Here is a 12,407-nt window from a genome sequence, read left to right on the forward strand (position 1 = left end):
CATGGAGTGCCTGCTGAGAACGTGCAGGTGCATTTCACAGAGAGGTCATTTGATCCTTTGGTTAAAACCTAAATGCCAAGACTCACTCCATGATTGGGAACAATGTTTTGAAACCCATCTCTGTTGAAGGCAGTTCAAAAAAAGAGTTAAGACCCGTACAGTTCTCATATTATGTAGAAAGGAAACAGAAAACATACGGTGGGACTACCTGACCCAGGTTGAAAAAGAGTGCAGAGAAAGAAGAGTCTTTATACGACACTGAAACATCCTAGGGAGGGACTGATGACTGTTCTAAAGAAAATTTATGAAGATGGAGATGATGATATGAAGTGAACCATTAATAAAGTCTGGGTGGAATCAAGAGAGAAGCAAGCCAAAGGAGAACCAGAATTTTAAGACTTAAAGTCCTTTCAAGAACTGTGATGTGGAAATTCTGATGTTTTCAATAAGGGAATGTAGGTGAGCAGCACATATAAATTGACAGATAACTATGTATACAGCCTTTTAAGCAAAGACAGTGAATTCTCCATGTCCTACTGGAGAATTGATTTAAATACAGTATGCTTATTAAACACTTCCTCCAAAGATGATTTCATTAGCACCCTGACCATTTTGTTCAAAAACAAAAGGATTATATTACATTATTTGAAATAATGAAAATGCTCTGTATTTTTGCTCAGCTCAGAGATAAAAAACAAAAGTATTTGTTTGCCTTTAAGTTAGTGACATCAATGCTAGTGTAAGAACAAGAAAGTGTAAAACTTGAATTTTTGCATGAAATACAAGTTCGTACTTGTACTTGGAAGTTGATTTCTTACTACCAGCTGCAATGCATTACTATGTACCAGTAATTCAGTGACAGATGATCCTGTGTATTTAAATATATTTGTTTATGCACCTATAGAACTGAAACTAAATAGAAACTTGACAAGAATAGACAAGCACTTTTGTATATACCAGTTAGAAAGTTTTGCCATGGGTCAGAGGGGTTATAAAAGCAATAATCATAAAGCTAAAATGATTAACTTGAAAATCCATCCATTCCTATATTCAGTAAAGTTAGATTTTTTAATACAAAAAAAAAATTCATGAGGGGAATAAACACATTCATCTTACTGTAACCAGTGCAATGGGTGGTATGTAGTAAGCCCTCAATTTGTATTTCTAATCCAATATTTACCAAAAAGTTTCACTGATTTATATGAAAGAAGCATGTGCTACAATACATAGTTTCCTTCGTTCATGTAGGTAATCTTTCCTATTTTCTAGGTCAATAAGGTAGTTTTTTTTAAGGTTTTCGCCGTAAAGAACATGTACTCACCGGAAACAGAGACAGTAAGAAGGAAAGTGAGAAATCAGCCCCCCCGGGGGGGGGGGATTCCCATGTCACCATCTCTTCTCCATTCTCCTCCTGGAATTTTGGGCATGCACACACACGCTTGACATGATTTTCAAGCTGCCACGTTCAGGACTTGAGTTGAGAAATCGTCCGTGCGGGAGTCCAAACTTTAACTAACTCTAACTGCTGGATCCAGTAAGGTAAATTTTATGGGCTAAAGAACAGAACAGATAAAGGGATCAGCAGTTAGCAAAATGACTATGTCGCTGGACTCCCATGTAGTCAACCACAGTTCGAGTCCCGGACCTGGTGGCTTAAAACTCACGCCAGGCACATGTGTGTGTGTGCCCAAGATCCGGAGAGGAGAATGGAGAAGGGATTGCGGTGTGGCCATCCCCCCCCCGGGGGGGGATATTTCACTTTCTGTCTTTCTGTCTCTCTGTCTGTCTGGCGAGCACACCTGCCCTATAGCCAAAACCTCTCCAAAAAAAAAAGAATAGAACAGATAAAGAGAAAAGGAAGGATATTGTACATTTCATGGGTAAGCTCATTTCCTAAAACACAATTAGCAAAAACTTAAAAGGATAAATACAGGGGCCAGCAGGTGGCATGGTGATTAAGGTGCTAGACTCCCACATGGTCAACTGGGTTCAAGTCCTGGGCCTGGTGGCTTGCTTTCTCTCTTTCTCTCTCTCTCTCTCTCTCTCTCTCTCTCTCTCTCTGTCTCTCTCTCTGTGTCTCTCTGTCTCAGAATTGTGTGTGTCCTGTATCAAAACAAAAAATAATAATAATGAGAAATGAAATTTTTTATAAAGTATCAATATATTTTCTGAAACAAAATATTGTAATTTAGAAGACTGACATTTCCGTAAAGTGAGTGCCTGAATCATACATATAGAACACATTTCCTGACTTAAGAAGTTTATAATCAAAAAAGTTTCTGAGCTGATTTTGTGTGTTATGATTGCCTCATATGATCATTGTCTGATGAGCTTCTTGTCTTGTCTTTTATTGTTTTTTGCATTTTTAAGAATCTGCTTCACAAGTTACCAAGATTTTCAAAGTCAGCAAAAATTCAATTTCAGCTATTTATTAAATTTTCTTTGAGAGACAATATATTAGTAGCTGACAGAAATAGAAAATCCTTTAGTATTCCAATGAGTACTGGTTCATATTTATCAAGACAAAAGTCATTATATACACACATATAACACACACACATACTATTTTTAAATGAGTTTCCTGTCTCAAATTATGATATTCACCAGGTTTTCTATAGAACTGATTCTAGATTCTCTATGAAAAGACCAAGGAAACCCTGATATCATTCACACAACACAGGAAGTTCAGTTCTTTGATGATTATATTGGAAAACAAGTGTTGCATTAATTGACTGCTATGTGAAGAAAGGATGATTAAGAAAATGAATACTGGGACACACACAGTTTTAAAGGATGATTAAGAAAATGAATACTGGGACCAGCAGTTGGCATAATGGCTATGTCTCTGGACTCCCATGTAGTCTACCACAGTTCGAGTCCAGGATCCAGTGGCTTAAACTCATGCCAGGCATGTGTGCGTGCATGCCCAAGATCCCAAGAGGAGAATGGAGGAGAAGGGATTGTGGCATGGCCATCCCCTCTAGAGGGGTGATTTCTCACTTTCTTCATGCCACAATCCATTCCCAGCCTCAGCCAACCCTCGATCATGGCACATGTGTGCCCAAAGTACTCAAAGAGCTCTCCAGGAACCAACTCAGAACCTTTCCAGTTTAGCTTCCTGGATAGCTGGGCCTTACCACTGCACCACCATCTGGCCCTTCCTTTTTAAGTAGTCATCATATTTCATATTTCATACAACCGTATAAACTTGGTTACATTTATTATCCTCAGGAAGAAAAAATGGGAGGTCAGAAAGAAGCTAAGTGGCTAAGCCTGGACTCCAATCAAATTCATCTGAAGTTCAATTCCATATTGCCATTTTAAACTCATTTCTTTGACCTGGAAGGCCCTGATATTTCTACACTAAAATTTTTATTTAAGTAAATGTCATCAAACACTTGCTATTAATCATGCTTTGCTTTATATTGCAATAAAGCATCAAACTAAATTAAAGTAAAATCTCAGAAATAAATTATAGTTTACATTGCCAATTCTTTTAGACATGTACCTTATAGTACTTGTCAGCTTTCAATTCAAAAAATTCAGTGAGACATCTGAAGTTTCTGAGTGCAGGTAAAATTTAATAGGACTTTGTTGTTTGGTAAGCGGGTATGTGTCATGATAAGAATAATAAGCAATAAGAATAAAAATAGTAAGAATAGTAAGCCATTGAAATAGAAAACTGCATATACATTTATATAGATTTTAACAGAGGGTTTCATGAATTGAATTATTAACTGCTCTGAATTTTCAAACTACTTTAATTCAGAATAGTTAAAACCAGCATAGTTATGTTGCTGAAATAAAAGATCTGCCTTTTGCAAAATGACCAAAATACATTAAAAAGGCACTTCAAATCTCTTCTTTTAGTCCACTCTCTTTTGCTTAATATCTGAATACCATACTGGATAGTTTGTAAAGTACAAAGGTTTATTTATAGTTTTAGTGGTCCAAGATAAAGGTGGTACATCTGGTTAGTCTTCTTGCTGATGAGGACTCTCTTCAGCATCCTAAGGTGGTACAGGACATCACATGGCAAGATGGAGCAAGAGTGCATGTCTATGTCCACGTCTCTGCTCTGGTCTCACTCCCTCTATTATTTATTATTATTATTATTTTATACATTCAATCACTATGTATCATTTGGCTTATGTAGAGAATTTACCCAATAGGAAATACACCTCAGATCAATCCAGTTGAGAATACTATACATCGTTCCCTCTTATAAGTCACCAGAATTCAGGCATAGGGACCCCAACCTGATGACCTACCTAATAACCTAAAGACTTTCCAAAGGCTCCACTTTTCAACAACTAATTTTGTTTAAGCTCCATTCTCTTAATATCTTTATAATACAACAAAACTTTAACGAATGTGGGCACAGGGCTTGGTAAATTCAAACTACATCACTTCCTGAAGTGACCAGTAGCATTATTCGCTAGTTTTAGCACTCCTCATTCTAGACCCCTTCCTTCCCTTCACATTTCCACTAAAAATACAGCAGACCCCTATTCATTGGACAAATTTTCAAAGCACATTAAAATCTTGTTTTACAAAATCCTTTCAGAGTAAAGCTTTATACTTAGGAAACACTACTCAATGACTAACCGTGACTGATTAGACTTCAGGGCAATCAGTCCAGCCATTCACATCTATCCCTCATTAATGCCCAGAAGGAGAAGAATACTAGATGTTCCATCCATCTTCCTTTCTGCAATTCTGTATTGGCAGGGAGCTCAGGAAAATCACTTGTTATTCTGAGCAGGGCTAACCTATTGTTTGTGGAGCTCAAGGCAAGGATATAAATGGAGGCCCATTTCCATATGTTCAACTGTCTTAAAACAATAACAACAACAAACTTTTGACAAAATAACTTCTATCCTCCAGTCTTCCCTACTATACTTTAATAACAACATGGCAGGATGGGTTTGAATTCAGAGTTCTCAGATTTCTACAGTAGAGCATGGTGTTGTACGCAAAGCAGACTCAGCTGCTTCCACTGGGTATTCTACTCAGCACTATGAGTCTTTCCCTGGCATACATAAGGTCACCTCAGGTCTCAAGTTCAACATCTGCCCACATGCTCTTGAACTCCTGTCAGGACTAAAGTATGCACAGGAGAGTTATGATCTACTGTGGAGGAAAGGAGGAGGTAAGAGTTACATGGCCCTAGGAGTCATTTGAGCAAGAGATTCCAGGGCCCTGAGTATTTAGGACATGGTCCAGGGAAGAAGGGAGTGGGTTATAGAGTGCCTGTTCTCAAAGATTCCTCTCCTCCTTGATAAGAAATATGACAAGAAATGTAATAAAAAGGGTCCCACAAAAATACAGGGGCCAAAGCAGGACTCCTTTTGCTCAGGTTTACATTTTTTTTTTGTTTCTTTCTTTCATGAGTAAGAGAGACAAAGACAAAGAGACCTTATTCATTCAAACCTTTCTGCATGAACAAATATTATCAAGCTCTGTTCACTACTACTTACAAGAGAGGGAAAGTAAGCTGCATCCTTCTTCAGCACCTTCATGTGTAAAGTGTCATCTCTAAAGCTCTGCCTTGGATCTATCTGTGTGCTGAGGAAACACAAGATTCTAAGCCACAAGTCTCTCCCTCATCTTGTCTTACCGGTATCCTCTATTGCAAAGAAAGCAAGGACAGAGGAGACAGAATCTGAAATTCTTTCTTCTGTTAGCAATTTTATTTATCAGCTCTTGAGTCTAACAAGCATGTACTCAATTTGGGTTCCTGTTTCTAAAGTAAAAGAAGTAAATTCTAGCTAACGCGAGCAGAAAGAACAAATTTATCGGAAGGCTACAAAGTGGTTTTCAGAATCAGAAAAGAATTCCAAAAATCAGGCCTCAGGACTACAATCAAAGCAGAGCTGAGATCTGGAAAGAAGGAGCTAGTGACAGGATCTTCAAGCAAAACAGCATCTCTTCCAAAGGTGCCCACGCCTTGTTCCCTGGAGCCTGTGATTAGGTCATTTTACATGGCCAAGGGGCATTAAGGTTAAAGATGGAATAAAAGTTGCTAATCAGCTTATGTTTAAATAGAGATAGTAGCGTGGGTTACCTAGGTACGGCCAATATAATCATAGCAGTCTCTAAAAGTGAAAGAGATTGCAAGAAGAGCAGAATCAGAGGAGGATGAGACCTTATTCATTCAAACCTTTCTGCATGAACAAATATTATCAAGCTCTGTTCACTACTACTTACAAGAGAGGGAAAGTAAGCTGCATCCTTCTTCAGCACCTTCATGTGTAAAGTGTCATCTCTAAAGCTCTGCCTTGGATCTGTGTGCTGAGGAAACACAAGATTCTAAGCCACAAGTCTCTCCCTCATCTTGTCTTACCGGTATCCTCTATTGCAAAGAAAGCAAGGACAGAGGAGACAGAATCTGAAATTCTTTCTTCTGTTAGCAATTTTATTTATCAGCTCTTGAGTCTAACAAGCATGTACTCAATTTGGGTTCCTGTTTCTAAAGTAAAAGAAGTAAATTCTAGCTAACGCGAGCAGAAAGAACAAATTTATCGGAAGGCTACAAAGTGGTTTTCAGAATCAGAAAAGAATTCCAAAAATCAGGCCTCAGGACTACAATCAAAGCAGAGCTGAGATCTGGAAAGAAGGAGCTAGTGACAGGATCTTCAAGCAAAACAGCATCTCTTCCAAAGGTGCCCACGCCTTGTTCCCTGGAGCCTGTGATTAGGTCATTTTACATGGCCAAGGGGCATTAAGGTTAAAGATGGAATAAAAGTTGCTAATCAGCTTATGTTTAAATAGAGATAGTAGCGTGGGTTACCTAGGTACGGCCAATATAATCATAGCAGTCTCTAAAAGTGAAAGAGATTGCAAGAAGAGCAGAATCAGAGGAGGATGAGTGATGGGGTCAGAGAGATGCAATGAGAAAAGAACTCGTCTGCCTTTCAACATGGTGAAGGACACCAAAAAAAGGAAAAGGGTCTCTAGAAACTAGAAAAGGTAAGATAACAGATTCTCCCTTTGCGTGACCAGAAAAGAACACACCTCTACTAACACTTTAATTTTAGCCTAGTAAAACCCATACCAAACTTCTGACCTCAAGAACTATAAAACAATAAGTTAGTGTTTTTTTTTAAGCCACTCAGTAAAAGGGGCCTAATGCAATCAGAATGAATCAACTCTACTGCAATCCTTCAGGTTGCTTATACTAGGTCTAAAATCCCAGGAAAGTGTCAGATTAGACTATCTTGGGTCAATACATGACTATGTATTGACTTGAAAAGATGAGTCCTCTTGATTGACAGAATCATTTAGACTTATATGCAATGAAAAAGTGATTCTTCAAAGCAGAAGAAAGAGGAAAAGAGGAAAAACTTTTTAAAGTAATACGGAACTCTAGATACTAGCTTTCCTGTTTTACTGCACTTTGACTTATGCATGTACCAAGTGTCTTCACATTTTACTCCCCAGCTCCTGACCATTTCAGAACACAGATTTCTTTATTCCATCTAGCAGGCCCCTGCCTAACTGTTCCTCAACGTGGTAGAGCATTTTGCTTCTGGCAAAATGGCCCTCTAGGTACCTCGGTGAATAGATTTCCAATCAACTTACAAGAATTAGTCTCTCTTCACACTCCTTGTAAAGTTGAAGAGGGCTCACCAAGCAGTTAGAAAAGTATTTTAGACCCACACGGGAAAATACATGAGACATTTTCATGATATACCTCTCAAAGTCTGTTGGCTAATTTGCAATAATTTCCCACTATTGTTTTAGTCTGGGTTTTCTGATTGGTTCAATTTAACCAGATGGGACCAACTAAATGAATAACAAAACTGCATCTTTCTGGGAACCCTGCCTATATTACTATTTAATAATTTAATTTCTAGATTGTTAAATATTTGATTTAAATCCCAGAAAGCAGAGAGGTTCTAAAACTTTTTTTCTCCTGGGCTTTTTAACCCAAAGAATCAAGTGAGAGTTTTATGAGGCAAATGATAGTGACTTTGTGAGGTTTTTGCTTTTTGTCTTTTTCTTGTTGTGTATTTAAGAGAAAAAAAATAGTGTGTATGTGCGTGCACATGCAGTTCAGCAAGGTATTAATGAGGCCAGGCATGCCTGCAGTTTTCAGATATCAAATATTAATAACAAGGAAGCCCACATTCGTTTTATTTGGAAATGGATGGAGAGGGTCTATGTCTCCGTCTATCTGCTCCATTTCTATTGTCTAATGGGCTGACTAGTGCAAGAACAATCCCTCTAGAGTAACTATACTGACAAAATGAAAAAAAATTCGTTGCTTTCATTTATTTATTCATTTTACCATGGGAGTTTCCGGTAAGCATGCACAATAATAACTGATAAACAAATTTTTCTCTACGTCTCATCTTAGTTTCTTCCTAAGAAATTCTACAGAGGAGCATTTCCTATTATCCTACCTCCTAAAACTGCAAAATGTAAGATGTCTGTTTCTAGTGGATCCCTTGCTTTTGTTTTTTTCATTTTTGTTACAAGACAATGGCCTCATCTGACAGATGTGATTTAAATATCCTAGCAAAATTGCAAATCAGATCCAGACCAACTAGTTATAAACCAAATAGCTAGATGATAGAATGCGTTATTAAGTATTTATGAAGTAATATTGTTGAATACGCAGCTGGTCCCCTGCTCCTTAATAAATGTAAGGGTTGCCGGTATATTTCACTGATTGATTACATGAATTTCCTCATTACAGTCATGTATTAGAAAACAGAACTTTAAACTCCTTTTACCTTTTCTCTGAAAAATTATCTTTCTGGGATAAAAGAGGTACCTGTTTTCATACAAACAGCAGAGGTAGCATTTATTCCAAAGAAATTCTAATAATATATACTCAACTGTTGATTATATTCTAGGATTACTTCATTAGAATTGCCTTATTAAGATCTGTGTTTAAAATGAATTATGCTGTCATTAAGTCTCTGTGTGTAAGTTACTTGTCTGGCTTTTCTTTAATATGTAGGGAATTTCAACCTTCTCCTCCACTCACTGCTGTGACTCTAATAATTGCTCTTGTTGCCTCAATTTCCTTTAGTACAGCATGACTATTTCCTAGGATTATCCGGTACGGTGTGATCTTTTTCACTTATATTCAGTAGTGTCTCATGAAGATTATCTGGTAGGAAAAGAACCATATTCACAATATCAGTAATTTTGCACAGGTGACCTTTAAAACCACTGATTGACTTTCTGAGACACCAACAGCCCCAATAGCAATGTTATTCTCGAAGTCACTTCAGGGTTCATGCCAGTACTCATTTTCCATTGTACCCATTGGCATAATCTCACAGTGTTGTAATAGTGGGTAGTTCACAACCATAATTATTAATTAATTAATCTGATGTATGCTGTGCAAATTTAAATATAGGTATGGAATTCAGGACCTTGAATGAGATCATAAAAACAATCAAGTCATGGGCACCTGGTGTGCACAGCAGAAACACACTAGACTCACATGGCAAGGTCAGAGGTTCACATCCTGGGACTTTCCTATACACACAGGGGGGGCACATGTCTGTGATCCAGGCTAGCTGAGGCAGCACCAGGACAGGACCCTGTTGGGGTTCTCTTACTCTGTCTCAATAACTAAATAAATGAACTGTAAAAAAGAAAATCAAGTCAAACTATTTTATTTAGCAAAACATCAAGTTAAGACAAGTAACTTTTCCTAAACCACAAGACAATTCGGTTGCACAGCCCAGAGTTTCCACCCAAGGTCAGTGCTAGGCAGGTCCCAGCTGATGGTTTTGATTGACTCATATAGGAAAAAACTGTTCTGGAAACAATCTACTACCATGACTATAACACCAGCCTGAATATACAGAAAAAAAAAAAAAAAAACACAAGAAAGTGTTCAAAGCAGAGAGAAATAAGAGTGGAAAATGCACATCCTTTATTTCTTACCAGCCCATATTTTTGTTATATAAATACTGAAATTTTCATTCATAATTTTTTAATTAGGCACGTCAATGTTTTATTTTCCCTTAGTGATTTCTTTTTTTTTTAGAAAATTACACTTTCAAAGAATCGGCCCTTACAAACAGAGCTAATCTTCCAAAAAATAATATCCAGGATCTAGACTGCAAAACTCATGACAGTGATTGGAAAGGTCTAGTGGTCGGCTCACAGTGTCATGGTTGAGACGGTTTCAGATCACAATAATCTATAGCTAATTTCAGCAGGCAAATTCGAATTCTAAATATTACTAGAGACTACCATTGTGATACTCAGCTGTGTTGACAACTGTCTTATTGCTGAACTGTATTTAAGAAATTTTCATTGGAAACTTTTATTTATCAACTAATAGCATGAGACAACTATAAAGGATTAATTTGGTATTTCAAAACTTCTTTATTTAAATGTAATTTCTAAATAGATGCTATTAGAAAGCCTCCAAAGGGACCAGCAGTTAGTGTGATGGCTATGTCGTTGGACTCCCATGTAGTAGACTACAGTTCACGTCCCAGACCTGGTGGCTTGAAACTCAGGCTGGGCACGTGTGCGTGCGTGCCCAAGATCCTGAGAGGAGAATGGAGGAGAAGGGATTGCAGTGTGGCCATCCCCCTTGGGGGGTGATTTCTCACTATCTGTCTCTCTGTCTCTCTCTGTCTGTCTGGCGAGCACACACGCCCTATGGCAAGAACCTCTCCAAAAAAATAAAGAAAGAAAAATATTTTTAAAAAAAGACAAAGAAAGCCTCCAAACATACCTAATAGAATGAGGGGGAAGAAAGCTAAGTAATCACTACTAAAAAACTTTTCCGTTGTATGTGCATGTATATAATTCAACTCAATTTCACCAGTGAAAATATTACAGTGTTAACTCTAAATCCCTACCAGACCTGTAATAAAGGAGAAAAAATAAATGGAGAGTAGGGCTGGCAGGTGATGTGGTGTTGAGGCACTCCCACATGACCAACTGCAGTTTGAGTCCTGGACCCAGCAGTTTGCTTGTGCGTGCATGCTCTCTCTCTCTCTCTCTTCCCCTCTCTCTCATCAAATAAAAATAATAACAATAATAATGAAAAAATGAAATAATTATTTTTAAAAGTAAATGATAAAACTAATATCTGGGTATCTGTCAATTTTTCTGGAAGGCTGTTTCATATAAATTCAAAATTCAAACTAAAATTAAGCAGAATAGAATTTGAATTTCCACTATAATACCTCATAAACTCGTATCTAAGTTAAAATGTACTGATAGTATATTAATTTTTAATTATTTTTTCATGGAATGAGTTTATTTTGGAATCTTGGCACAATATTATTGAGAAATTTAAACAGGAATCTGAAGTCTAGAAGTTTAAGAAATATTTTATAAATAATAAAACCACCAACTTAAATTATAAATGATATCCAAAAAATTACCATTCCAAATTCACACAAAGTACATTAAAATAGGTATTGCAGAAAGTGCACTTAGAAGCATGTTCACATTACAAAGATAAACAAGGAAGGTTAATCAGCAAAAATTCATATAGGCATCTAAGCATTTGCACACTTATGCAAACTTTCATGAATAAGATATGTCTCATTTCTATACGTTTATGTACAGTTTGCATACAATTTAAAACAAATACAACTAAAAATGTTTTTATGTAAAAGCCACAATAAAGGCAAATGAAATACTAAAAATATCTTACAAATTGGTCTCTCTTAGGACTGTTAGGAGAATATTGAGTAGGGCATTAGAAATGCTCGTTTCTTGATCAATCATTTCTGTTTTAACTGAAAATACATCTACCAACATATGTGTGGGAATTTCTTAACCTCTGACTTTCAGGGCACAGCAAGCTTTCTCCACTTTGACCAGATTTTTCTTCAAGGAATAGAGATTCTTAGAAATCTCTGTTGTCAATTAATGAAAACCCATTATAAACCTGATGTAAAACCTGGCTCACTTCAAAGGAGCTATCGATGTCCCCATTCCCCACACTGTGAATATACATCCATATCAATTCTCCAGTAAAATCAGCCACTCCCAGATAGTAATCAACAGGTGTAATTTTCAGTCTCCAAGTATCAAATTGCTTATCCCGCACATTAGAGGAGGGAGTCTTGTTTTCTTTCCCATAGTCTTCTGTAGTAAATATCAACTGTTTGTTAATTTCATCCATACTAATTAATGGTCACATTTTGATGAAGTGCTCAAGAGGCAGCCTCCACCTATTCCTACAGTCCCATAGTAATGGCCAGATGGGACTGATACATGCCCTCTCCTTCTGGGCTACCTGTAGTATCTCTCGCCTGCCACCAACCAATTTAATTTCTGATTCATCAATATTTCTTTTGTATCAGGAGTCCCTGTAATTCTATGGAGGAGAAAAATTGTCCTTTTACTTTCAACAGTTATATCCCGACTAAGTTTTACAAGTCTTTCATACTTGTCATGCTTTGCAT

General features: G+C 37.2%; 1 pseudogene; it reads right to left on the reverse strand.

Moving 5' to 3' along the window:
• Positions 1–12,407, reverse strand: part of LOC102480517 (translin-associated protein X pseudogene) — a 37,597-nt pseudogene that overhangs the window by 23,092 nt on the left and 2,098 nt on the right.

Source organism: Tupaia chinensis, unplaced genomic scaffold (genome assembly GCF_000334495.1).
Source record: "Tupaia chinensis unplaced genomic scaffold, TupChi_1.0 Scaffold000180_1, whole genome shotgun sequence".
Lineage (NCBI taxonomy): Eukaryota > Metazoa > Chordata > Mammalia > Scandentia > Tupaiidae > Tupaia > Tupaia belangeri.